This window comes from Vombatus ursinus, unplaced genomic scaffold (genome assembly GCF_900497805.2).
Source record: "Vombatus ursinus unplaced genomic scaffold, bare-nosed wombat genome assembly UNPS02014773.1, whole genome shotgun sequence".
Lineage (NCBI taxonomy): Eukaryota > Metazoa > Chordata > Mammalia > Diprotodontia > Vombatidae > Vombatus > Vombatus ursinus.
In genome coordinates this window covers 40,339,042-40,366,493 of record NW_020954551.1, presented here as the reverse complement: position 1 = coordinate 40,366,493, position 27,452 = coordinate 40,339,042, and the positions used below count along the sequence as shown (strand labels likewise).

General features: G+C 40.3%; 2 long non-coding RNA genes across 3 annotated transcripts; both read right to left on the bottom strand.

The window, feature by feature from the left end:
- Positions 1 to 5,838: 5,838 nt before the first annotated feature.
- Positions 5,839 to 8,174, bottom strand: LOC114044282. 2 transcript variants are annotated; one of them, XR_003569207.1, is made up of 2 exons: positions 8,134 to 8,174; positions 5,839 to 5,948 (listed from the first exon to the last, which is right to left on the bottom strand). It is a non-coding gene; the product is annotated as an uncharacterized LOC114044282 (long non-coding RNA). The 2 variants fall into 2 exon arrangements; XR_003569208.1 differs by lacking the exon at positions 8,134 to 8,174 and adding an exon at positions 6,102 to 6,807.
- A 123-nt stretch (positions 8,175 to 8,297) lies between these two features.
- On the bottom strand, positions 8,298 to 10,795 carry LOC114044332. The gene is made up of 3 exons (XR_003569212.1): positions 10,740 to 10,795; positions 10,284 to 10,418; positions 8,298 to 8,330 (listed from the first exon to the last, which is right to left on the bottom strand). It is a non-coding gene; the product is annotated as an uncharacterized LOC114044332 (long non-coding RNA).
- Between the last annotated feature and the right edge of the window lie 16,657 nt (positions 10,796 to 27,452).

The following is a 27,452-nucleotide window of genomic DNA, read 5'->3' as shown; positions in this document are numbered from 1 at the left end:
GACAAAGTACTATGGGGGCTCAAAAGAGGGAGAAGTCATATTTGGTTTTGGAAAGGGGAAGTTAGAAGGGAGAAATCAAGGAAGGCTTCATGGAGGTAGTGGTAGTTAGATGTGAATAGGATTTCCCTAGGTATAGATGGGAGGGGGGAAGGGCAACCTTGGAATTGAGAATTGCATGAAGCACTGGATGCATAGAGGGAAATAGTAGGAGGTAAGATGGGAGATAAGGTAGGCTTGGAGAATATCAGCAGTGAAAGAGACCTTAAAATTATTTTTTATTATATTTATATTATTATTTTATATATTATATTTATATTATTATTCTATATAATTTTATTGTATAATAATATACAATATAACTAAATTATATTATATTTATTATTTTACAGAGAAGGAGAGTAAGGAAGGGAAATGACTTGCCCAAAGCCACACAGCAAGTAAGTAGCAGAGCTATCAGAATTTGAATACGAATCTAGTATTGTTTCTATTACACAAAGCTCCCAATTGGAGCTAGATAGCTGAGGGCCTTGAATTCAATTTCATTCACTTCAATTCTATTCAGTTTAATTCAACTCAATGCAATTCAATTCAACAAATATTTATTGATGCAGAGAATCTGTCTAGGTCTCCATGTTCCCACAATGCTTTGGGGTGGAGAGCCTTATTTATTTGGAAAGAGTCTCTGTATTAAATCTCTCAGATGCCTCTGCATGTATTTCCCAGTGTATACAGATCACCCAGATGCAGTTTGATTAATGTTCCTGTGCAGGAAGTTTAAAAAGCACAGAAAAAGGGGAATGTCCTGGAAGCATGGGAGATAACAGGCAGCTAAGAGCAGTGGTACCCAGGGGCAGACAATGCCTTGTCAGGCCTTGAGTGAAGAAGGCATGGCAGAGCATCTCAGGCTCCAGGTTGCCATAGCCACAGGGTGTCAATTTCAGAAGTCAGTTTCAACTGCATCACTTTTTCCTGTCAGTTTCAACTATGTCTCTTTCTCCCTGTATTGATGTTGAGGGTGCCTGGAGAGTGGACAGAAACAGCATGGGTTGCCTTTTAAAGTGTGAGAGGTAGAAGCTTTGGGAAAACAAGAGGTAAAGATGCTCTCTATTTGGTTCAAGTTTTTGTTCCTACGCTGCAGATACGGTTTGTGGAATGTTTTCTGTTTTGGATTTATGCATCTGCTAGCTTGGTTTGGAAGATTCCTGGAAATGGGGGCTTGGCACTATGAATTTGAATGATTGAAGGGCCCTAATCAAACCACGAGCTAAGGTCTAGCTGAGAGTGAGGCTGCATTAGCAGGTTCTGGGCTACCATTAGCTTTTGTCATGTTCAAGACACAGGTGGGAACCTATCAATACCTTTCTCAAAACCCTTTAGAGGCCAAAAGATAAAATCAAAAAGACTCAGCCTGGCAGTAAAGGGAGTCCACAGCCTTATGTCCCCTTCACAAACACTACCGGTTTAATTGCCCTAAACTTCATGTTCCTCATCAGTAAAATGGGTAATGTTAGACCTGGAAAGGACATTAGGACAAATAATATGAAAGCTAGAAATGGCCTTGCATATCATCTACTACATACCTCTCATTTACAGATGAGGAAACTGAGGCCTAGAGGACAAGTGACTTGTCCAAGGTCTCACAACCACTTAGTGACAAAGCCAATCCTACACTCCAGGCTGGACTCTTTCCCCTGCCCCACACATTGTTTAACCCTGATCTATTATGGCTGTCAGAAGACATCTCCCTCTTCTTGCTGAGTTGCTGCGCTAGGGTTAAACAGTGTCAGGGTACAAAGTCGAAGACTGAGCCAAATAATTTAGTAATGGGGGTATCATGACCCAACAGAGCTTTCTTGAAGGCTTTCATAGCATTTAGAAGCAGAACAGGTGTTGGACACTAGCTAGCCCAACCCCCTCATTTGTATCAAATACTGATTTTTCCACATACTCGTCAGAAGCTAATACAGTCTGCCATTTGACTTAAAGTCTGACATCTGACTTAAGCCCAGAGAAATAAAATGACTTGCCTGAGGTCATACAACAAATTAGTGGCAGAGCCCAGAATGAGGGTCTGGGCTTCCTGTTTCCAAGTTCTAGATCCATAAGACTTGGGTTTAAATGTTGCTTGTATCCCTTACTAGTTCTGTGACCTACAGCCAACCTCACAATGACAAAAATCTATGTTTGCCTTTAAGAGTTTTTTTTTGTTTGTTTAAAGTATCACCAAGTGAGGCAGTGTGTTGATGTAACCACAGTATTGGATATGGGGGTCAGAGGGCCTGGGTCAGAATCCAAGTTCTGCTATTTACTGCCTGGATGACCTTGGGCAGGTCATTTCAATTCTCTCCTTTTTGTTTTCACATGTCCGGAGCTCTTTCTACAGGGCACTGGATGGCTCTGACGTTGTTTGAAAGTGCTGAGGGACAGTAAAAGGAGACTGGCTGTCTTGCCAAGCTTTCCTGAGCAGGAGTGATCCCTGACCCCAAAAGTTAGATTTAGCAACAATGGTTGATCTTTGATGAAAAGTTCCCCTTCCCTGTCAACATGACTGAGCCATAGGATAAAGTCCAAACTCCTTAATCTAGTATTCAAGGCTTCTGCAACTAAATCTCAACTTCAGTTTTTAGACTTATCTCTTGCTTGGAGGTAAGCATAGCAAAGTGGAAAGAACAACGAACTTGGGAGGCAAAAAACCTAGCTTGGAATTGGGTCCCGGGTTCTGTACTTACTCACTACATGATTGTGGGGTAAGTCACTTCCCTAAGCCTCAGCTTCCACATCTATAAAATGAGGATAATGATATTTGGACTACCTTCCTCACAGGGTTATTGAAAAAAGGAAAGTAAATCAGAAAGTTCCTTAGAAATGGGATACGCATTCTCCTATCCAGATAGAGCAGTCAACCATCTTGTTCACTGTGCCTTGACTGTGCTATATACTTTTCCTCCTCCATGTCTTTGCTTGTCCTGTTCTTCCCATGTGGAATATCTTCCCTTTCCTTTCCATCTCTGCAAAATCAACATAGACCTTGTGAAATCAATCAATCAAACAATAAACATTTATTAAACTCTTACTATGTGTCAGGCACTGTACTAAGTGCATCCTTCTTGGCCTTGCAAGCCCCACTCTCCAACACATATTAGGGTATGCTCCGATGGGGCACCCTTGGCATAGACCTGATTACCTACACTAAATGTATCTGTTCTTGTTGAGTCGTGTCTGACTCTTCGTGACCCCATTTGGGGTTTTCTTGGCAAAGATACTGGAGTGGTTTGCCATTTCCTTCTCCAGCTCATTTTACAGATGAGGAAACTGAGGCAAACAGGGTGACTTGCTCAGGGTCACACAGCTAGTAAGTATCTGAGGCCAGATTTGAACTCAGGAAGATGAGTCTTCCTGACTCCAGACCCATCACTCTATCCACTGTGCCACCTAGCTGCCCAATAGATATGGATGTACAGGATCACAAATACCGCCCTGCTCTTTGCATTAGGAATGGGATTTCCATAGGATGAGGTGGATTTCCCCCTACTGTACAAGCTTTGAGCCAACCAGCTCCTGGCCAAAACCAAAGATGCTGTTGAGAGAGACCTTGAGAGAGGCATGCCCCGTGGAAGGTCTGTGGGGTGCATTGTCAATGTCCCCATGTTGAATAAATGAATGAAAAGCATTTGTTAAAATATACAAATAGTGTGCTACACAATGGGGAAAAAAAGAAGTGGAACAGTCCTTCCCCTACATTCTAATGGGAGAGGCAATACATATGGAAGGTTTCTGCTACAACTCAGATGGAAAGGTCCCATGGTCCTTAGGTGCAGTGGCAAAGCAGATAATAGTCCATCTTCTTTAATGTCATTTACGCTGATAAAATCATATCCACTTCTCATGCTTCCCACCTCCTGATAGAGAGGTGATGGACTCAGAGAACAGATTGGCACATTTTTTTTTCACGTGACCAATATGGAATTTGTTTTGCTTGACTATATGTTTGTAACAATGATTTTGTTTTTCTTGCTTCCTCAGTTGGTGGTGGGAGGTGGGAGGGAGGGAGATAATGTGGATCTGAAAATAAAATAAAATTTAATTTTAAAAAATCATCTCTATTTCTGCTGTTGAACCATTTGACTGCACCAAGGACTTGGATGATGAGAACCTATTTTTTTCCCTGTATTTTCAAATACACTGTCTTAGATTGGCCATGAATCCTTATTCTCTTGGGGGATAATGAAAAGTATGTTTCTCCCTAAAGCTGGCTCTGTACCACAATCTCCAAATAGGAATGGCCCAGACAACCTCCCTTGGACAGATAAGATGGCAAAGTGAAAAGTGTTTGTTGATTGACTGATAAATCGAATTGAACAGGGAGTTAGGAGACCTGGATTTGAGTTTTATCTCTGCCACTAACCCTTGGGTCAAGATTTAGACTCACACAATTTTGTAACTTCAAAGGATCTTAGAGAACAAGTAGGTCAATTGCCTCATTTTAGAGGGAGAAACTGAGGTTCAGAGCAAGGCCCATGTGACTTTCCCAAGCTTAGAGCCAGGGCTGAAACCCAGGTCTCCCCGACTCCTTGTCCATTTTTTCCATTCAATAAATGTTCCACTCAAGGAAGAAAATGGTTTCTGAGGTATTTTCTCTGACTGTTTGACCTCTCTCTGTCCAAATTCCTGTTTAGGATTCCCTTTTCTTATAAGGAATCAGGGTTCTAGGATTAGCTCTCTCAATAACTAGTCATGTTCCCTTAGCTGACTGCTTGTTTTCCCCTTCTGTCAGATGAGAAGTCAATCTTCTGCTCTTTCCAATATATCATGGATAAATGGGATCTTTCCCTGATTCTTTGATATTTGGGGCTGGCAAAGAAATGGAAATTAAGGGGGAGCCCCTCAACCACAGAATGATAGGATAAAGTATGCTATATTAATGTAGGGGAATACTATTGTGCCATAAGAAAGGATGAGGTAGATGGCTTCAGAGAAACGTGGGGAGACTTGTCTGAACTGATGCAGAATGATTGGTGCAGAGCCAGAACATCTCACATCATAACAACACTATAAAATGAATAACTCTTTAAGAACTCTGACCAATACAACGATCAACTATGATTCCAGAGGACCACTGACACATGATGCTGCCTACCTCTCGACCGACAGAGAGGTGATGAATTCAAGATGCAGGCCAAGACACGTATTTTTAGAGATGGCTAGTCTCGAAGTTTATTTTTCTTGACAACAAATATTTGTCATAAGAGTTTTGCGTTCTTTCCTTCTCAATGGGGGTAAGTTAGGAGAGAGGAAAAAAGGATTATTAATAAAAATTTAAATAAATATATTTATAAATATGAATATATAGATATTTATAGATATATACATGCATATTTAAACATTAATAAATATTTAAAGGGGGGAAACCCCAAGGTGGCATGGTATAAATAGGAGTGGGGAACCTGCGACCTCAAGGCCACATGTGGCCCTCTAGGTCCTCAAGGACAGCCCTTTGACCGAATCCAAACTTCACAGTGTGGGGAAGGGGTGATGGGATTTGGATTCAATCAAAGGGCCGCACTTGAGGACCTAGAGGATCACATGTGGTCTTGAGGCCGCAGGTTCCCCACTCCTGCTAGAATGATAATTGTTTTTGAAATCACAGGATTCAAATTCACATCCTTCCTCTGTCACTTTCTATCTCAGTTTCCTCACCTATGAGGATGGGCTAGAATAGCCTCTGAGCTCTAAATCTACCATACTATGAAACTGCTATTCAGAAGTCACTTATCTGAGGTCACACAGCTGGGGCATAGGACAGCTAAAGAGAAGAGAAAGGAAACCATGAAACTATGCTAATGGTCATCTCAGATTCTTGAAGTTTATTTGGCCTCCATTCTTTGAGGATCATTTGCTCCCAGGATTTTCACAGGGAAATGTTTCAACGTTGTAAATCAATCTTCTTTCTTCAAAGCAAGAGAAAAGGAAAGGGTCAAAAGGGTGGAAGGGGAAATCTGAGTCCTTAGAAAATAAAAATAAAAATAAAAAAACCCTTGAAAAATACGAAGAGCGGCTTCTCTCCAACTTGTTATCATTCCCATCCCCACCATCTTCAGTACCTGGGTCTCATGGGAGTCGATCCTAAGCTTCTCTCTCACTTTCCTTCTGGGACCAGCCTCCTTCTTCCCTAAACCAAATCCCAGACTGGGGTCGAGCTGGTTTGGGTGGGTCCAACCCCCAAAGAGGAGCTGAGCCTCTGCAGCTCTCTCCCAAAGCTGGCTGGTTTTAACTTGCCCATTGCCTTTCCCCACCCCAGCTTCACTGAGGCATCTACGTGCATCCAGAAGCCCTTGGGGTGTCATCATTTTGCTTACTAAGCTGACATTTCAGGGAAAGGCAAATAGTGTCTCCAAGACCCTGGATGACTGTAGCCAGCATCCAGAGAAAAGGCCCTGAATATCTACAGATACTCAGCCAAGGCGTTGTGCAATATTGGCTTAAATCACCTTTGGGGAGCTGCTCTGGCCAGCAAGATTCAGTGTCAGGCATCCTATTATTCCCTCCTCAAATCCCTCCAACCCTAGATAGAATCACTCTTTTTATTAGAATTTCTCTTGCTTTGCTGGGGGTGGTTGATCTGGTTTCAACCTTGCGTCAGTTTGGTTTGCTTTTCTAGGTCTGATAATACACAGTGATATGGGCAGCCAGTAATCAGCTCTGGGGATGGAATGCAACTTTGGCCATAGAATATCAGATCTGAAAGGGTCCTTAGGTCAAAGGAGGTTAGATTTGAGGGGAACCTTAGAACACAGAATGTCAGAGCTGAGAGAGATCTTAGAACTGAGAATGTCAGAGCTGGAAGGGGCCTTAGAACAGAGAACGTCAGAGCTGTGACAGGGCCTTAGGACCCAGAATGTCAGAGCTGGGAAGGATCTTAGAACTGAGAATGTCAGAGCTACAAAAGACCTTAGAACATCAGGTGTCAGAGATGGGACAGCACTATAATATAGAATATTAGAACTGTTAGAGGTAGAAAGTACTAGAGCGAGAAGGGACCTTAGACTATAGGATGTCAAAACTGGAAGGTGCCTTGGAACACAGTGGCTGAGCTAGAAGAAATCATAGAACATTAGGCCATCCCATGCTAGGAGAAACCTCAGAAGGTAGAATTTTGGAGCTGGAAAGGATCCTCATCTAGGAAACTGACTCTGATTGGGGAAAATTGGGGATTTGTCTAAGGGCAGACAAAGGCTTTGTCATCTATGGTTGCTTTTTCTCAGATTGGCGTCTTGACTCGGAATGAGTTGGGACAAAAAGTTTGTCTCAGCCCAGTCATTCAGTGCATTTCCCCTCAGCCCTGTTCTTTAGAATAAGAGCCAGGTTTTTGAACAGAAGAGACAAATGGATGTTTTTAAGAGATGATCTGAGGCACATCAGACAAGAGCACAAAGCCCTATCTTATCCCTGGACAGGCAAGGAGGGTCTCTGCCTTATCATTTGTCTAGGTGCCTGCAATTTCACTTATTCTTTTATTTGGATCATAAACCCTTCTCCTCAGAATACCTTGAAACCCTACTAGTTCATAGTTAGAAACAGAGGATGATGGTGAGGAGCACCTTAAGTTATTTTTAATCAGTATTTTAAGAGGGATTCGTTTTCTCCACAAAACAATGCCCCATTAAATGTGGCAAGACAGTGGCCCAAGAGATTAGCCCTTGTGGGGCCAGGAGTCCATATTTGTCCACATTTTTGGCATCTCAGAGTGGATTTGAACTTTTCATTTTTGTATATAAACTGCAAATACCTGTTATGACAGTTTTTCCCCATTACTTAAAAATAATCATTCAAATTAACATGTTAATTCAATTTTGTCTCTGTTCTCTTTAAGAATTTTCTTCTGCTCTCTACTATTCTTTTAATGGGGGTGTGTGGGATATTGAAGGAGGATTAGCACCTCTAGTGTGAGGGCTTGCTGAGCCCTTTTCAGGGTTGCTCGTCTACCTTTGGTGTCCACCTGCCACTCAACTTTCACCTATAGCTCCAGCAAACTGTAGCATGTACAGAGGCCACACCCCAGAAATTGTCTCACCAGACAAGCTTGAGGATAATCGATGGGCCTCAGATCTGTCAGTGAATTAGGCAGGTACCTACCCCAAGCATGTGAAGACTTCTCCCGGAAGAATGGGTGGATGAGAACAATTTGTTCTACTAACCACGAAGGCGGCTGAAGCAGGCGTTGTGGAGCGCTTAGAGCTTGGTCAGGCATTAAAGATGCCAAGGTCATCCACTGCATCCCTGGCTATCACCAGTCATCTTGACTTTTGTTTTGCCACTGGACTTTGATAATTCTAGAAGAGAGAGTGAGGCTGATGACTTTGTGTAATTGCCTCATTTAAATCCAATTCACACACAAGTCAAGGCATCACCTTGTGATGTCATTGGTCCTCTTTAAAAACAAAAGACATTCTTTTAATTACTTATTGATGTTTTTTTCTTTTTTATTTCTTCTTTTTTTTTAGTATTCCTGTAACTCTTCTTCTCCACTATTCCAAACTCCCTTTCTTCTTTCCCAGAAAAAAAGGCATCCCTTCTAACAAGTATAGTTACACAAAACAGATTCATGCAATGACTATGTTTTAAAGGGTTTGTCTCATTTTCTATGCCTGTAGTCCAACACCTCTGTGCCAAGAGGTGGGAAGTTTGATTCATCATCAGTTTTCTGGGGTCATCATTGGTCATTGCATTAATCAGCATTCTTAATTCTTTTGCAATTGTTTTCCTTGATAAGGTTTAGTCATGTATAAATGGTTCACCTGGTTCTGCCAACTTCACTATGAATTAGTTCATGCACAGCTTCTCATGTTTCCCTCCCCATAGTCAAAACCTTTTAAAAACAGGTTTCATTGATGTTGTACCCATTTCTACATGTCCATTCCTCCACTCCTGCTAAGCTGTCTGTTGTAACAAAGCAAAACCAGCCCACATACTATCCATGTCTCATAGTGGATGCAACATCCTATATGTGGTACAGTGGAAAAAGCATGGACTCTGGAATCAGACGACCAGGTTCAAATCCTGCCTATGAAAACTACTATCTACATAACCTGGAGCAAATCACTTAACCTCCCTGGGCCTCAGTTTCTTCACATGCAAAATGAGGTAATTGGACTAGTTGACCTCTGCAGTTTCTTCCAGCCATGAGTATGCTCATGGTCTCTTGCCTCTCTAACAAGGTTTCTTTCACATGAACTGTTGTCTTCCATATCCTCGTGTACTTGTGGAGTTGGTTTTTTAAAACAAAAATGTAGAACTTTGCACTTGTCCCTGTGACAGGCGAAAGATGAAATGACTGAGGAAACAAAGGTTCAATTTCCCGAAAATATTGATTTATTAAGCAATGCATGCCAATTGCCTAACAAAGTGGGACCAGACCTCCACAGCTTAGGCCTGGACCCTGAATATAGCAGGGGACAGACTTTTATACATTAAAAGCAGTTAATCAAATAAAGCCAATTAAGTAAAAGGAAACAATACAACATACTATCTGATTTCTAATTAGATGAAAGATTAGGGATGTTCCAAGTTGGGAGGGGGTGAGTGAACAGATGCAATTCCCTGATATAAAAAAAAGGAGATATCCCATTCCCCTAAGTGTCTGTAAATAATCGAAGGAACGTGGAAACAATAACTGATTGATCAGTATGGGGCCAATCTTCAGATAAGACATATGGATTGCTTGAGATGTAAAACTGTGAGAAAACTCCATGCATCAATCTTTTGGTTCTGGCCAGGTTTCTGGACAGCATAACTTAGTGCTTAGAGCCTAGCTATGCAGGGCTAGGTTCAAACAATACAGTAAGCTTTTCTCCCAATTCCCACAACTGAATAAAGTTTCCTCACAAGATAGAAACCGGACTAGACCAATAATTGAATAGAAAGGAAACTGAACTAGCTCCAGACCTGAGTCACAAGATGGAGTCAATGGGGTTTACTCAATTCCCAAAATTAACCATTTACTGCCCTAATTCCCTCAATTCCCTCATCTCTTCAATGTCACCATGTGCCCCATTATCACATCCAATGACTTTTTTGGATGCTAATTGATGCACTCTCTCTGCCTCCAACTTTGTGTCATTCCCAAATTTAAGACTGCCACCTAGATTCCTTAATCCAAGTCATTTATGATGAGATCAATCAGAATAGAATCAAGTAGTGGTTCTTGGGGCTCTGCATTTGATCCTTCCCTCCAAATTGACCTATTAATAATTTGAGTCCAGTCATTCAAATAGTTCTGAACTCACCTCACTGTCCTCTGATCCAGTCCATGTTTCTCCATCCTTCCCACAAAATCATAAAAGACTTTCTCAAATTCTTTGCTGAAACTCAAGCTGAAATCTGTGGACATTGTGTCCACAGTGTTTCCCTGGTGAATAACCCTATCCAAAAAAAAAAGAAAGAAAAAGAAAAAGAAAAAAGAAAGAAAAGAAAAGAAGAAAAAAAAGGAAAATGTTATTCTGGTATGATCGCTACTTTTTCTAAGCATTCACAAAGTATCCCTTTAATAATACAGCTTAGAATCTTGCCAACAATCAAAATTAACTTCACTGTCCTATAGTCTGAAAACTCTCCTCTTTCCTTTTTTCAAAAAATCAGACAACATTTGCCTGTCATCAATCTCGTGGCACCTTTCCTGCCTGCCAAGGTTTTTCAAAGATTGCAGACAGTAGCTAAGCAATCCTATCCAGTTCATTTAGTACCTTAGGGTGCTGTTTCTACAAGCCTGGTGATTTGAACTTGTTGAGAGAAGGCTAAGTGCTTAAATGAGAACACGTTGGTAAATGTTTAGTAAACTTTGAGAGCACTGTGTAAATGCCAGTTCCGATTAGAGGTCACAGGTTCCCCACCCCTGGATAACTATTACTGCCATCATTACAGAATCTTAAGTGTAGAGCTTGAAGGGACCTCCAAGGTTATTAGCCCAATCCCCTCTGCCATTTTACAGATGAGGAAGTAGCTTGGCCAGGATCACCCTGGTAAGCAGGCAGCACTATTTCTTGTCTTCCATTGGGTCTCAACTTTCTGTTAATTTTTTTTGTTAATTCCTTCCATACAATTATTCTCCTGGGTAGAAAAAATAAAAGAAAGAAAAGAGCTTGAGTGCCGCCTTCTCTCCATCACCCTCTCCACCATGAAAAGAGCCAATCCCATCTTTCCCCTTCCTCTCTTGCCCCAAATATAGCTAAGAGCCTTTGTTCCTGTATTTAGCATCCATTCCCTCTGCTCAGACTGAGCTTTAATTTTTCTCACACTATTCGCACAGGCTGTGACAGGCATTTGTACTCATCCCCCATTATCTGCCCTTGTCTCTATCTCCTAAAACATTTTTAAACTCTGAGTTGGCTGATGGGTTCCCTGCATGTTTTAGTTTTGGTTTCTTTCAACAGCTCAGCTAGAGGGGACTTCAGAACTCAGTCAAATTTCATCATTTTGTGGATGAGGAAACTGAGGCCTAGGAGAGGGAAGTAACCTGCCCGAGGTCAGGTATGTAATAAGTATCACGGGTGGGATTTGAACACATGTCCTCTGACTCCAGAGTCAGCATTCATTTCACTGCACCACGCTGCTTCCTTATCGGAATCATTCGTATGTTTTTGTTGTCATGGAATTGCCTTTTTTCATACCATCTCTCTTAGGCCAACATTGTTGCTGCTTCGTCATTTTTAATCATGTCTGACTCTCTAAGACCCCATTTGGGATTTTCTTGGTAAAGATGCTGGATTGGTTTGCCATTTCCTTCTCCAGCTCATTTTACAGATGAGGAATCTGAGGCAAACAGGGTGAAGTGACTTGCCCAGGGTCACACAGCTAGTAAGCATCTGAGGCTGGATTTGAACTCATGAAGATGAATATTCTTGACTCCAGGTCTGGTGCTTTATGCATTATGCTGCTGCCTAGCTGCCCTTTGAGCCAACTTACCCTGTAAAAATTTAGGAGGTGTAGGATCCTATGGCCTCTTTCTGAACTCTTCAATACATCCTCTGCTAATCTAAGATGTCTACCAGACTGTGCTTGGCTTTTCATTCTCCTGGAATCCCAGGGCTCAGAATCCTAGCCCCGAGCACTTCCCTCCAACCTCTGCTATCATCTTCACTTTGATGGGTCCTTTGGCTGTTGCCGTTCTCTTGGTCTCTGTTTCCTCAGTTCTGTCTCTGAGCCCGAGATGGCCTGATTCATTCCGTTTTTACCATCCCAACCCTTGATTTAATAGGACTCATGATCATGACTCATACAGGGCAGGGGCAATCTGGGAATGGGGATCAGGTAACCAAGCAGGAATTGCAAATGTGGATGTCTAGACCTAGTGGGAAGTAGACATAGAGAAGAAGAAGCAAGATCAAGAGCACAGGCGTTCTCACTAAGACAAGGTTAGATCACAAGGAAATCATTCAAGAGGGACACATCTTTCATGGTTCAGGCTTCCAAGCAGAGGTAGATCCCCAGCACAGAGGAGAGAGCTTCTAGGCTTAAAAATTCACTTATACCTGGCAGATTGTTTCCCTTTCCCTCCCCACAATTTGCAGGTTAATTCCCTTCTAACTTCAGTCCTTGGACTTAGACTTTCCTGCTCTTGGTGAGATTTCACCCCCCACCTCCCACCCCAGTCTAGGAGTAACCAAGCATTCAGTATCAGAGTCCAGAAATAGGCAAGTATTGTCCATTGTATGGGTGTGGTGACTGAGTCATAGTGAAGTCTACTGATCTGACTCAAGTCTTCCACTAGGTAGATGGTAGGAGGGGTGGGGGGAATTGTCCCAAGTTTCTTCACTATACCAATAGTGGTTTGTAAGATGGAATAGAATGATACCTCAAAGGGCTGGTACATTGGAAAAACCAAAATCTAGAGTCACGGAAATTGGTTCAGATTTCATCTTTGGTGTGAACTGGTCCAACCATTCTGGAGAACAATTTAGAACTACATCCTAAAGGGATAGAAAAGCTGTGTATACCCTTTGACCCGGCAATACCACTACTAGGTCTGAATCTGAAAGAAATTGTTAAAAAGGCAGAAAAGGATTTATTTGTGCAAAAATACTTATAGCAGCTTTTTTGTGATGGCAAAGAACTGCAAATTGAGAGGATGTCCATTAGTTAGGGAATAGCTGAACAAGTTATGATATATGATTGTGATAGAATACTACTGTGCTAAAAGAAATGAATAAAGGGATGGTTTAAAAAAGACACACAGGAAGACCTATGTGAACTGATACAACGTGAAGTGAGAAGAACCAGCAGAACATCGTATACAGTGATAGCAGTATTGTAACCATAATCAACTGTGAAAGACTTAGCTACTCTGATCAACACAGTGATCCACAACAATTTCAAAGAACTCATGATAGAAAATGTTATCCACAGTCAGAGAGAGAACTGATGAACTTTGTGTGAAGATTGGAGCATATTTTTTTCATTTTTCTTGCTTTTTTTTGCAACATGCCTAATATGGAAATATGTTTTGAATGATTTAACATATATAATGTGTACCATATTGCTTGCCTTCTCAATAAATAGGGGAAGGGCTGGGGGGAGGGAGAGAATTTGGAACTCCAAATTTAAAAAATGAATATTAAAAATTTTGTTGGTTTTTTTTTAAGCTAGGCAATGGGGTTAAGTGACTTGCCCAGGGTCACACAGCTAGTAAATGTGATGTGTCTGAGGCCACATTTGAACTCAGGTCCTCCTGAATCCAGGGCTGGTGTTCTATCCACTGCGCCACCTAAGTGCCCTAAAAATTTTTTTTAAAGAAAAGTCAAAGAAACAAAAAATAATTCATCTCAGATACTTTCTGCCTGTGAAACATTGGGCCTCATTTTCTTCCTCTATAAAATTAAAGGGTTGGACTAGAAGGGCCTCTGAGGCCCCTTCCAGGCCTAGATCTCTGATACTATGATATTCGGTTTTGTGACCTTGAGTAAGCCCCTTAACATCTCTGGGTCTCAGTTTCCTCATTTTGTCAAATGAAGCAATTGAACTAGATGGTCTTTGAAGTTTACCCAGTTCTATCCCAGTGATTCTCTGATGAAAGAACTCTAACATTTCTCCCAGCTCTAACTAGGTGAATTCTGTGAGTATCATTAGTCTGTTCCTTCTCATCACAGTTGGGTCCAATACCAGAATGACTCGTCTAAAAATAAAACTTTGACCATTAACACAGCAGCAGAGGGAATGCTACAGAGCCCAGTTTGCTACAGAGCCCAGTTTCATTATCTCCCCATCCTGCAAGGCAAGGACTATTACCTGGAGAAGTGGAAGAGAAAGGAAGAGCATTTATTTACTCAGAAAGTCTAGCCAAATGGTGCTGTCTGGTCCCCATGGCCTCTAGTTACCCCTACTCTGAGGAGCCAGAAGGGCAGGGGTCCACAGGCTTCACATGCAAGGGAGGCTGAATTGGAAGGCCTGTAGCCACTTCCAAATCCTCCCCAGCTTGGCTCTGAGGCCCAGAGGTGCCTTTATGCACCTTCGATCTTCAAAGACCCTCCAGTTCCAATCTTCAGACCCCCTCACCTGCTCCATCTCCCCCAGGGAAGGTGTTTTTGGCCCCAGTAAACTATAGAAACAGAAAGGAAAAAAAATCCTCAATGATGATCATTCATATAGCTCTTCACCCTTTATAAAGTGTATGCATGTCAGCGTGACATCATGAAAAGAACCTTGGATTTGGAGATGAAAGTCCTCAATTTGTTGAACCCTGGCTCTGCCCCTGACTGGCAGTGCAATGATCAACAGGCCACTTAGTTCTAGGAGCCTTGTTTTCCTAGCTTCTAACCCCCCAGGATGGTCACTGGATTACGGAATACATAAGGTATCAGAACACTGGAAAGTGATGGGGGAGGGGAGGAATTATAAAGAGCTTTGAGTCAGGAAGACCCAAATTGGAGTCCTCCCCGAGCCACATACCAGCTGAAGCAAATAGTACAGGTTACCTTATGTCTTGGTGCCCTAAACAACTCAAAGTCACAGTAGACTGGTGCCAACCCGTATCGGTAACAAATTTCATCACTGGGATCTTTCTCTACTGATGAAATCATAGGTCCAATTGAAAAAAAAAAAAGGTACAGGTCTAACCACGTCTCTCCCATACTCAAAAGTCTCCCATTTGCCTCCAGGAAAAAATAGAAATTCCTCACCTCGGCATTTATATGTCTGCACGGTCTGGTCTCAACCCACCTTTTCATAATTATTTTCATTCACTCTACATTCCAGGCAAACCAACCAGCTTACTGTTCTCTACCACATTCCATCTCATGCCTTAGCACAGGCTGCTGCCCTACATATCAGAATCCTTGTTTGAGGAAGCAGGCAGAGGTTAAATGACTTCTGGGGAGTCCAGAATGAAAGAAAGATGGCTTAGTGGAGCACTAGACTTAGAATCAGGAAGCCCTGGGGGGTTCAAAGCCTCACACAAGCTGTGCAAGTCACTTAACCTTTGTTTGTCTCAATTTCCTCATCTGTAAAATGGGAATTAGAATAGCACTTACCTCCCCGAGATTGTCCTGAGACTGAACCCATGGTTAAAGAACTTAATCTATGAGTTTCAATTTCCCCATTTGTAAAGCAGAGATAATAATAGCTGTAGTGCCTCACTCACAAGATTGCAGCAAGGCTCCGATGAGATGATTTATGTACAGTGCCTTGCAACCTCAAAGTGCTGTATTAAATATCAGTTATTGCAATTATTATTATTCCATTTTCCCCATCTTTCGGATAGGGTCCAAATCAATCAATCAATCAATCGATCAATAAACACTTGTTAAGCTATGTGCCAGGCACTGTGTTAAGCGCTAGGGATACAAAAGCAGGCAAAAGATAGTCCCTATCTTCAAGGACTTCACAATCGAATGGAAGAGACCCATTAGAAATTGATCTGGAACAAATTAATATCCTGCCACCATTCTTTTATATTTAAATATTCTATGGAATATTGCATAGGTGGATAACATAACTGCATTCAGTGGTTGAATAAAAGGACTAGGAAATAAACTCATGCCCCATAGGCTCCTGCCAGCATCCTTGGTACAACTCCAGAAGCAAACAGGACCACAAGGATGATGTGTACCTCATTCTGAACCACATGATTTTGATCTCCTTGGCCAGGTCTCGAAACCTGGAAAATTTTTTGTTTCACACAGCTTGGTGGTGAAGAGTATTTGCAACAGAGCACGCCTGAAAATTGAAAATGTTGTTAAGTTTCTATGAATCAATGTCATGTCCAGATGACTGTGGGCAATAGTTCAATCTGCAATAGTGGTCCAGTTCCAGAAGAGTTTAATGCTTGAGTTCTCTGGGATATTTTGAGGTCTGTATTTATAGTATGGGGATTTGTCACCTGTTAGCTCTTGAAATATAGCGACCTTCTGATGTAAGATTCCAACCACCAGGTCATGTCTTCCTAGGTATTCAGTAGGTGCCAAACTTTTATAGCTTAGACTAATGTGTTATCAATGCACCATCATTTCCTTGCATAATCTACACTGATGACTAAGCCTCAGTTCCTTAAGGATAACTCTTTTCCAATTTTTAGTGGCAACTACCTGGTGCCCACTTGTCATAATGATCCCCTTCCCCCACCTTCTTTTTTTTTCCACAAGCAATTCCACATGATTCTTCCATTTGTCCTTTTCCCACATACTGTTGACTGAGTCCATACAGGTGTTGCCTATCATTATTATCATTATTTTAATTATTATCCAAAGGTCACACTAGTAGGTACAGAGAAATAGTGGTCTCACAGGTAGGTGGTACAGTTGGGCTTGGAGTTAGGAAAACCTGAGTTCAAATTCTGCCTCAGTTATGTTTACTAGCTATGTGACCCTAGGCAAGTCCTTTAACCTCCCTCAGCCCCAGTCTCTTCATCTGTAAAATGAGTATGATAATATCCCTTCTCTCCCAGGGTTGGAATGAAGGTCAAATGCTATTTGTAAAGCATTTTTTTCCTTTTTTTTTTTGCAAACCTTAAAGCATTGTAATTATTAGAATGAAATTATAGTTTCAGAGTTGAAACAAGTTCTCTTTCCATTCAGTCCATGGTTCTACTTCATTATGTTGGTGAATCTTAAAATGTTTTTAAGTGTTATAATAATGATAATAATTAGTCAGATTTTGAAGGATTTTTACCCTATTCTTTATCTTACCACTCTAGTCCAAGTACTTATGACCACCTGCACCTGAACTAAAGGGTGCCTCTAGTCTCCACCTTCTACTTACCCTACCCCACCAATCCTTCTAGCACAATGCTGTCAAAGCAATTTTTTCTAGACTATTCCTTTCATCAAAATGGTTCAAGATCAAAGAATGGAAGGGGGTAAAATATTTGTAGAATGTCCAGAAGCTGTAGAACTGTATATTATGAATACATTTTTCAAAAAGAGGGTCAGAAAGTATAGGAAGACTGATTAAAAAAAAAAAAAAGGACTATATTTTACCAGGCATGAAGTGAGTGCTTACAGATATAAAAGTCATGTCAGAATCAGCTGTCTGTGTGCTGACTAATCAGTGATGAGTTAGAGCAAGGTCAAAGGAAGTGCCAATTATAAGAAAGGATAAGCACAAGAAGATACAGGGTTTAATTATAGCAGCTCCAACCTAACTTATTTAAACAAGTTGTTGACTCAGAAAATGTGAAATGAACAACAGCAGGACATTGATTCCTACCTCATTTTCTGGAGAACCTTAACTCTTGCAAAGCAATCACCACGTCGTGGTGGCAAAGGGAGCACAGAATCTGCCGTATGCAGAAAACACTCAGTCTGGTTGCTGAGCAGAGAGATATGCTAATCAAGCGCAGCATCAGCTCGGAACACAAGCTCATTTAAAAAATGTTGCAGAGAAGGATGACAGAAGATTATGACTAATACCTCTTCCTACTGCAGTGAAAAAATAATTGAGAAAATAAGTCTGCAGAGAGCTTGGTATGAGATCACGCTAATCCAAATCATATGGAGAACATTTGTAGATGTGAAATGGAACCAATCTGCTACCATGTTCACAGTGATCTCATCAGTGAAGATAATGGAAATGCCACTTGAGACTCTTCCACCATCGTCCCTAGTGTACTATATAAATAGGGGCAATTGTCACTATGAACATGAAGTTCTGGTCCTAACCAAATGCATACAGCAGAAACACATCCCAGAGGGAAAACCATTTTAAAGTTATTCAGGGTGTAACTGTCAAGATTTTAAACAGATGGAGGTTCTTCTAGAGAATGGAAAAGATGAGTTGAGTTTCTACCTCCCCCAAAGCAACCAAAAGCACAACAATGATCAAAGACTACTGCTTAAGTTATCAGCACTACAAAATTTTTGAGAATGGTCTAATGCCCATCGAGGGTTTCTCTGATAAAATAATTGGGAAAGGAACGGACAGGTTTTTAACTGATGATTTTCTATGGCAGGTTCATCTTTACCATCATACACCTGACTCAGAAGCATAGAGAGTATAAGATCCTATTGTGTCTTAAAAGGAAAATTTTTTAAAGTTATTTGACTCAGCAGAAGAAAGCATAGACTCAAAGTTTCTCTTCAAACAAAAAGCCTTCCATGTGTGGGTTAAGATTCCATGAAACTCTATAACAGATACAACCATGTTCTATCTGCTGACTATTGATATCAAGCAAAATGTAGACTATGCAGACAAATAGTCACCCAGGGTGACCACCAGCATTGTGGAGAATGTATTGCACAGAATCTAGGCAGGAGGATTTAATTACTGACAATGAGGAGGTTTAAAAAAAAAAAAACAACACTGATTCTCAGATGATATTTCCTCAGTTGGTTTGTAGCAGGCCTTTGATTTCATTGGTATGGACAGTTCCTTATGAAGTTCCTTTCCCTACCAATGAAGATCTCACATTCTCTGAAAATTAAGAGTATTGAAGAGTTTCCTAAGAAACTGAGAGATTGAGTGGCTTGTAGAGTCACATAACCAGTATGTAGCAGGGGCAAGATTTAGACCTAGAACTTCCTGTTTCTGAAATATCCATTATACTCCATTGCATCTCTCTATTTATTGCATGCTAATTTAACACCTTATCAACAACTTATTTTTATGAATTTGGGTAATATGTAGGCATGGACATCAAGAGGCAGCAAGGTAAAGTGGATGGGATACTGAGCTTGGAGGCTAAAAGGCTTGAGTTCAAATCATGCCTTGGACACTAAGTTGTTACCTTAAGTAAATCACTTTATTTTTCTCAGTTTTTTCATCTGCAAAATGAGAGGTTGTTGTATATTTGAAGGGAATAGAAAGTTGTACACGGTGGATTTGAAGTTTCATGTGCAATCATCTTTTTTATTGTACTGTCTTATGGAAATGTTTCTTTTGTTCCATGAAATGAAAATAAAATAAATTAAAAAGAAAAAATAATAAAATGAGAGGATTGGAGTCAATGTCTTTGAAACCCCTTCCACCTCTAAATCTATGATCCTATGATATTCTGAGCTTGAAGAGATGAGGCATCATTTAGTCCAACTCCAATTTACAAGAAAGAAAAAATGAAGCACAGAGCAGTTGAGAGATTTATCCCAGATCTGAACAGCCTTAGCTCAGGTAGTAGGGTTGACTAGTAAGAAGAACATTGGACTCAAGAGTCAGGAGATCTGAATTCTAGTGTGAACTTTCTAGCTATCTATTCTCATGACCTTGGTCAGGTTACTACTCCTCTGTGACTCAGTTTACTTCCAGAGTCCTTTTCAGCTTCATCATCTTATGATTTTTCCTAAATCCCTGGCAGTCTCTGTGTAGTCTCCCTGGAACAACAACAAACTATAGGGGCATTCTGAATGTCAGACCTGGTTCTGTCTTCAAATCCTTCTACCCTGGGCACTGGGGAAAATCTGGCTATGGTGCTGGAGATATAATCAGATCGTTGTTCAGCCATTTCAGTTCTGTCTGATGCTTTGTGACTTCATTTGGGGTTTTCTTGGCAAGAACACTGGCATGGTTTCACCATTTCCTTCTCCAGCTCATTTTTACAGATGAGGAAACTGACAAATAAGGTGAGGCGAGTTGTCCAGGGTCATACAGCTAGTAAGTGTTTGAGGCCAGATTTGAAGTCCAGTCAAGTCTTTCTGACTCTAGACCCAGTGCTCTATCTATCTATCACTGTGCCATCTAGCAGCCCAGGCAATTAGATAGTAGGATTCAAGTGTGAAAGAAGACCTTTACTGATTGTCTAGTCCAAACCCATTCCTTTTAGAGGATCTAAGTAAGGCCTTGATAGATTTTGCAAAAACTAACCAGAGAGGAAAGAGTCCCAGAGGAGGAGCCCTTTCTGAAACATGGGAGAAGAATGAATTCAACATATGAATAGAAAGACTTGGTCTTATGGAAGTTTATCTGAAAATGATCTGGTGCAGGTGGGGGAGGTAGAGACGGGAAAGGTTTAGTTGACTACAAGCTCAATGAACTTTGGTCAATTAAAATTGGTAGCAGGACATGATTTTTAAAAAAATGTCTATTCTGTATTTAGTTTTGAGTTAATGATGAAGAATTTCTTTTGATACTAAAGTCCATTTGGTGCAAACACTTCCAGTTTTACAAAACTGCTGTAGAAACTTAGTGTCCAAATCGTGGGTGGTAACCATTTCTTTATTCTCTACACTGGTCAAACCCCATCTGGAATATAATCCTAAAGTCCCTGTTTTAAGAGGTACCTTTAAAAATTAGAGCAGGTCCAAAGGAGGGTGATTATGAGAGTGAGTTGAAAGAGCTAAGAATATTTAACTTAAACAAGATTAACTATAAGAGTCCTAGATTTAGAACTGGAAGGGCTCTTAGAGGTTATCTAGTCCAATTCTGTAACTGAAAATATACATATACTGATAACATTTGTTTGAGTCATCTGTCAGTGACACTAGCCTCTGCCTGGTCCACAAACAAGACACAATATCTAATGGTTTGGGCCATTTTCTTTCATCTTCCTTGAAGTCCCAACTAAAATCTCAGGAAGCTTTCTTCAACCTTTCTTAATTCTCATGCTTGTCTCTTTTAATTATTTCCTACTTATCCTGTATATAGTTTGCTTTGTATGTATTTGTTTGCATGTTGTCTCGCCCTTTAGATTGTAAACTCCTTGAGGGCAGGAACTGTCTTGCCTCTTTTTGTATCCCTAGCATTTAGTACAGTGCCTGGCACCTACTGGTCACTAAATAAATGTTTATTGATTAATCAATCATAACAAAGAATCTTTAAAAGAGAAGGAAAAGTGGTTTAAGCTAACCAAAACATCGACCAAGTTCAACATTATATGTAGTGTTCTACACCTATAGTCCTCCATCTCTGCAAAGAAGGGAAAAAGACGTACTCTCAGATCTCTCTTTGATGCCGTTTGCTATATAATTTCGCAGCTTTCAATTTCTTTTGCTTACTTTTCATTGCTTCACATTGTATTTATCATGTATATTGTTTTCCTGACTCCATTCAATTTAGTTCACATCCACTTATCAGTCTTCCCATATTTGTCTGTATTCTTCATATTTTCTCCTACAACACAGTAATATTCCATTAACAACTCCCTCATCTTACAGATGAAGAAACTGAGGCCAAAAGACAATAAGTGATTCATGCCCATATCAGTCTTTGAACTCCAAATCAATCACTCTTTCGGTTGTACCACTGCAAAGTCTTGGTGGAAGGGAGAGAGGAGAAGAGTAAGGAGAAATGTAATCCCTGAATGACCACCTGACAGGCATGATTATGAAGGGTGCTGGCAGTGAATGGGAGGTTGACCTCTAAGGATCCTTCCCTTTCAAATACGATATTCTGTGAATCTAAACTATTTGGGACCTCTCATGATGGAGCCACGAGCCACAGTACCTGACTCCTGATTCAAGTATTAGCTTCTCAGAGAAGAGCATAGCCAGAGGTCAGATCCCAGTACTCATCTCTGATCTAAGCCTCCTCAGATGGTTCAGATTCATGGAATATCACATTTGGAAGGGAAGGTGATGGGTTCAAACAGAGAGAGGTCAGACCACCTGCCAGGGTATTCTTGCACCGGGTGGCCATTTGGAGGAGAAGGCCTTAGAGGTCCCTTCCAGCTCCCAGAACCCCAGAGTTCTGGGGTTCTATGAGATTCCAAATACCTCACTGGGCATGGCTCTGTGTGAGTAGGGATGGAAAGGTTCACAGGATGCCCCAGGGAATGGATGTGGTGTACAGAAAGTGGGATAAGGGTTGTTGAAATGAGAATTGGAGATGCGCCAGAAAAATGTTCCCTTCTCCGCAGTATTGCCTAAGGGAGTCCTTCCTACTTATGGTACTTCCTTGTAGATAAGCACCTGTAGGAAGGAGTAGCTTTAGGTAACTTTGTGCAGAAGGGAAAATAGCCACCCACTGGACTTTCAGGCATCCTTTGGGAGAAATACTTGGAAGGAGACGAGCTATCCCTCACATACCACCACACAGAGGCATGCCTGCTTACTAGGCGGGGCAATCATGGGCAGATCATATCTTCCTCCATAAAATAAAGGTATAGGATTAGATGTTCTTTCTTAAGTCCTTTGCTCTTCTTCTACTGACCCATGGACACACACCAACCTGGATACCCACACACAGCAATTTCCATAATCTCTGGATTTGGTCTAAGCAGTCTCAGAGTGACTCTCTCCCCCACGAAGCCCGGCTTAGATTTTCAGGAAATGAGGTGCCCCTTCAGAATAGTGTTCTGCTCTGCCAGTGAATGACCCAATTCACACAACCTGCTTGGAGAACATACATAGCTCCTTGGTGACTCCACTCATTCAATAACTCAGAGATTTGTCTGAACTGGTTGCCGGGCCAGACAACTAAATGCTTAAAATCCAAGTCAGCTTGTAGGAAGTAGGTGAAACAGCTACCTACCTATATGGTATGAGACGCCATGTGTCATAAGGAACGGCATGCTGGACTTGGAGTCAGCAAGACATGGGTTTGAATTCCGCCTCAGACTTTAACTAGTTATATGTCCATGGGCAAGTGGATAGTCAATAAACATTTATTAAGCTCCTCCCAGGTGCTAAGGTAAACCTCCTTGGGTTGTCAGTTTCCTCGCCTATAAAATGATGGAAATTGAACTAGATAGCATTTAAATCCCTTTCATCTCTAGAGTTACGATCCTATTAGCCTCTAAAAGTCCTAGTTTTCTTATCAATTAAATTTTCATAGAGTGACAAGAATGCTTACATTACATACTTCACAGGGGACAAGAAAGCACTTTGTAAAACTTAAAGTGCTTTGAATGTGAAGATTTATTACTACCCTCCTCTTCATCGTCATCATCATTATCATCTCAAGGGCTAAGGGAGGGCTCCCTACTCCAAATTATCTCACCCACCATCCAATATGTAATTCCACTATTTGAGAGTAATTTCTTTGTCTAATGGGACTACGAATAAACTAGATAATGCCTAGAGGAGTTGACTAAGATAATGAGGTGTCTGAAAACAGTGTCTTGTGGGAAATGATTGCGGGCATTGGGACTATCTACTTAGAGAAGAGAAATCAAGGAGGGAGGACTGTGATTACTACCTTCAAATATCTGAAGGTTTGAGAGCAGACTTGTTCCTTGTGCTTCTAGAAAGTAGAACTAGAACCAGTTCTACTTGGGAAAATTGGAGCATATTTCAGTTCAATTAAAGTCAGAACTTCCTAACAATCAGAGTTATCCAAAACTGAATGAGTAAGTTGAATCTTAAGATAGTGAGTTCCCCATTATAAGAGGTACTGAAGCCAAGCCTGAATGATCACTTGTCAAGAATACTGTAGGGGTGATGTATATGTAATATATAATAATAATATAATAAATTGTTAATATTGTATAAATTAATTTTTATTTAATGTCATATAAATCAAGCTGCAAAAGGATTACATTTTAGAGCTAGAAAAAATATCAACAAAGTTCATATAAAAGAACAAAAAGTCAAAATTATCAAGTGAAGTAATGAAAAAAAGTGGGAAAGAAGGTGGGGCTAGCAGTACCTGCTCTCGAACTATACTACAAAGCAGAAACCATATAGCAATGTTCTCTTTTTTGATGTCTATTAAATTCAAAATAAAAAGAATTAAAAGCTAAAGAGTTGATTGTATATTTTTAATCCCTTCTCCCCAGAAGTGTGCAGGTAAATGTTTAACAATCTGGTCTCAAAAAAAAAAACAAAACCCACGAGGTACTTTTAAGTTTGATCTGTGCCATTAACATTTTCTCCATCACTTTCTTAAATCGAGACAATTAACAAAACAATAAACCAAACCCTGATTTGTAACCTTTGTTGGTTTTCAAGGCTTAAAAGCTCACACTGAAAATTAAACAACTAGTTCTCTCAAGCTGGGTACTTGCCTCCTCCATTCCCCAAATACTCCTAGCCCCCTTTTTTTCAGGTCCCTTTTGGGTAATGTCTTCCTGCATTAAAACGTATGCTCTCTGACAGCAGAGATTGTCTCTTTTTTGCTTGAATTTATATCCCCAGCATTTGGCACAGTGCCTGACACTTAATAAGCGATTACTGAATTCTTCTTTCCTTCCTTGTTTCCTAGAGAGCCACTGAAGTTTATCAAGTAGGGAAACAGAATGACCAAATCTTCCTTTAAAGAAAATGAATTCTATTGGGACATGGTGAGTTTGAGATCTCTATGGTACATTCAATTGGAAATGTCTAAATAGATAGTTACTGTCAGACTGACTTTCAAGGGAGAAGACAGGCTGGATATTTGGAAGTAATCTGCAGAGAGATAATAACTAAGCCCATGGGACTTAATGAGTGTAGAGAGAGAAGAAAAACAGATTCAATCTGGGGCCCACAGGAACACCCACAATTAAGGGGCATGATATGGATGATGAGCCAGCAAAAGACACTAAGATGAAGCAGTCAGACAAGTAAGAGGAGAACTAAAAGAGAGGAGAGCCATGAAAATCAAAAGAAGAGACACTATTCAGGAGAAGAATGAATAGTCAAAGGTGTCAGACGTTGCAGATAATGACAATAATATTAATGGCTAATGTTTGTATAGTGCCTTAAGGTTCACAAAGCACTTCATATAGGTTAACTCATTTAATGTTCACAGTAACCCTATAAGATAATTGCTATTATCATCTGCATTTTACACATGAGGAAACTGAGACAGGAAGAGGTTTAGGATTTGCCCAGGGTCACACAACTAATAAAAGTCAAAGGCAGGATTAGAACTCAGATCTTCCTGACTCCAAGTTCAGCATTCTATCCACTCCACCACCTACCTACTTTAGGAGAATCAATTGATCAGCTGATTAGCATTTTCATAATATTTTATTTTTTCAATTAATGTAAAAATAATGTTAAACATTTTTTTGAATTTTGAGCTCCAAATTCTCTCCTTCTCCCAATTGAGAAGGCAAGCAATTTGATATAGATTGTTGTATACACATGTAGCCATGTAAAACATATTTCCATATTACTCATGTTGCAAAAGAAAATACAGGAAAAAAAACATGAAAAATAAAGAAATTTTTTTTAAAAATTACGCTTGAATCTACATTCCAGCTCCATCCGTTCTTTCTCTGCATGTGGATGGCATTTTTCATCATGAGTCCTTAAGAATTGTCTTGGATCATTGTATTTCTGAGAAGAGGCAAGTCATTCACAATTGATCATCATAAAATATTGTTGTTATTCTGCACAATGATCTCCTTGTTCTTTTTACATCCCTTTGCATCAATTCATGTAAGTCTTTCCAGGTTTGCTTGTTTGTTTGTTTTTTTTTTTTGAGAGCATCCTGCTCATTGTTTCTGATAGCATGATAGTATTCCATTACATTCATATACTGCAGCACCATTCCCTAATTGATGACCCAATTTCCAAGTCTTTGCCACAAAAGAGCTGCTGTAAATATTTTTGTAATATGTGTTATTCCACCCCCCCACCTTCTTTTTTTTTAATCTGGTGTGAGGGCTTGTCAAGCCTAGCAGTGGTATTGCTGGGTCAAAAGGTATGCATGGATTTATAGCCCTTGAGCATAGTTCCAAATTGCTCTTCAGAATAGCTGAATCAGTTCACAACTCCACCAAAAGTACCTTAGCGTCCCATTTTCCCCAGATACCCTCTAATATTTATCATTTTCCTTTTCTATCGTATTAGCCAATGTGATAAGTGTGAGGTGATACCTCAGAGTTGTTTTAATTTGCATTTCTCTAATCAATAGTGATTTAGAGCACATTTTTATAAGACTATAATTTGATTTCTTTGTCTGAAAACTGCCTGTTCATATCCTATAACCCTTTATCAATTGGGGAATCAATTGTATTCTTATAAATTTGACTCAGTTCTCTATATATTTGAGAAATGAGGCCTTTATCAGAAACACTGACTCTAAAATTTTTTTCACATTTATAATTACTGTGTATTTCCCTCCATCCTGTTTATTCTTCTCTCTCTCTCTCTCTCTCTCTCTCTCTCTCTCTCTCTCTCTCTCTCTCCCTCTCTTTTCATCCTGTCCCTCCTCAAAAGTGTTTTACTTTTACCTCCCCCAATCCACCCTCCCTTCTACCAGCCCCCTCCTTCTCTTATCATCTAGGGTAAGATAGATTTCTCTAATCAATTGAGTGTATATGTTATTCTCTCTTTGAGCCAATTCCAACGAGAGTAAGGGTCAAGCATTGTCCACCCCCCCACCTCCCATGTTCCCCTCCACTGTACAACTTCTTTCATGCCTCTTCTAAGCGAGATAATTTACTCCTTTCAACCTTTCCCTTTCTCCCAGTGCATTCCTCTTCTCACTCCTTAATTTAATTCTTTTAGAGATCATCCCATCATATTCAACTCACATCTGTGTGCTTTGTATGTGTATACTTCTAACTCTTCTAATAACAATAAAGTTCTTAGGAGTTACAAGCATAATCTTCCCATGTAGGAATGTAAACAGTTTAACCTTATTGAATCCCTTATGAATTCTCTTTCTCTTTCTGCTTATTTTTTTAATGCATCTCTAGTCAAATGTTCTATTCAGCTTCCATCTTCTCATCGAGAATGTTTGAAAATTCTGTTTCATTAAATATACATTTTTCCTCCTGAAGGATTATACTCAGTTTATGATTCTTGATTGTAATCCAAGCTCCTTTGCTCCATGGAATATCAAATTCCAAGCTCTCTGATAGTTTAATGCAGAAGCTGCTAAATTTTGTATTATCCTTTATCCTGATTGTGGCTCCATGATATTCAAATTGTTTGTTTCTGGCTGCTTGTAATATTTTCTCTTTGACCTGGGAGCTGTGGGATTTGGCTACAATATTCCTGGGAGTTTTCATTTTGAGATATATTTCAGGGAGTGATTGGTGGATTCCTTCAATGTCTATTTTACCCTGTGCTTCTAGAATATCAAGGAAAACTTCCTTGATAATTTTTTGAACGATGCTGTCTAGGCTCTTTTTTTGATCATGACTTTCAGGGGTCTAATAATTCTCA